Genomic DNA, 1335 nt, shown 5'->3' on the forward strand with positions numbered 1-1335 from the left:
CTTTTTTCCACAAAGGTGTGGATTTCGAAACAGTAAGGGTACGTACGTTAGCGTTCGCAGATGATAAAGTGGTTATGGCAGAGTCAATCGAAGACTTACAAACAATGTTGAATAAACTGAATGCAAGCATGAAGAGCATAGGGTGAGAAAACAATTTGAACTGAATAAACTGATAAACTTGTATACCTTCTTAGCTTATTTACAAGAGACTGGAAGACAGTGACGGAACGAAGGAACTGAAAGGAGCCTCTAAAGAGTACCCGTAAAGACCCCATTCGGTTCCCTTTTGAAAAACTCAAAAAAAAAAGCAAGATCCACTTTTAAATGGTAGAAATTTAGATTCTACGTTAAATTTTTTATTAGAAAATCACGGAGTAATCGAAATACCTTTTTTGCAGCGTTAAAAATTTAAAAAAATGTCATTAACTTCTGCTGAAGTGACTTCAGGCACATCCATAATAGCTCAAGTAGTCATTTACAAGGGCCGAAGGCGGCTTCAAGTGCATCTTCTTTTAGTAGCAGCTAATAAGCGTTCCGTCGGTAACTTTAAGAATTTTTTCTGGATGCTTGCGCCACCCAGTGGAAACCTCAGATAACAACGCAGCGATAGAAGTGAGAGAAAATTTTACTTGCAAACTTCGCGCGCAACATGCTAATTGAACTATTATGGATGTGCTTGAAGTCACCTTCAGCAGAAGTTAATGACATTTTTAAAATTCTTAACGCTGCATAAAAAAGTATTGGGATTACTCCGTGAGTTTCTAATAGGAAATTTAACGTAGAATCCGAATTTCAACAGTTTAAAAGTTGATATTGCTTTTTTTCTGTTTGTTAAAAAGGAACCGAACGGGAACCCAATGGGGTCTTTACGGGTGCTTTGTAGAGGCTCCTTTTGGTTCCTTCGGTCCGCCAGTGAATTCATATAATAAATCAATAAAATTCTATTCTGAAAATATAGAGTTTAGTGTATATAAAACTACAAAATATTATAATTCCGAATGTTTATTACTATTTAGGTTTAAGTTCATTGAATATAAACGTTGTTAAAAAAAAAGAATGTTCTCGTCAATTCTCGACAAATTCTCGCATTCTCGGTAACGTTCTGTAACTTACCCTGTTAACGAAAATTTCCGAAAATATATATTACTACCAAATTGTAAAATTTCGCAAATCTCAAATACCGACAGGATTTTTAATTGATAAAAAAATAAAATCCTGAACATTTAAAAATACCCGAAACTAAAATTCACCGACTTCGAGACAGACTTATAAAACAATCGAATTATTAAATTCCCACAATTATTTCAATTCCCGAAATTCAGAACTACCGAACAT

Source organism: Belonocnema kinseyi, chromosome 9 (assembly GCF_010883055.1).
Source record: "Belonocnema kinseyi isolate 2016_QV_RU_SX_M_011 chromosome 9, B_treatae_v1, whole genome shotgun sequence".
Taxonomy (NCBI): domain Eukaryota; kingdom Metazoa; phylum Arthropoda; class Insecta; order Hymenoptera; family Cynipidae; genus Belonocnema; species Belonocnema kinseyi.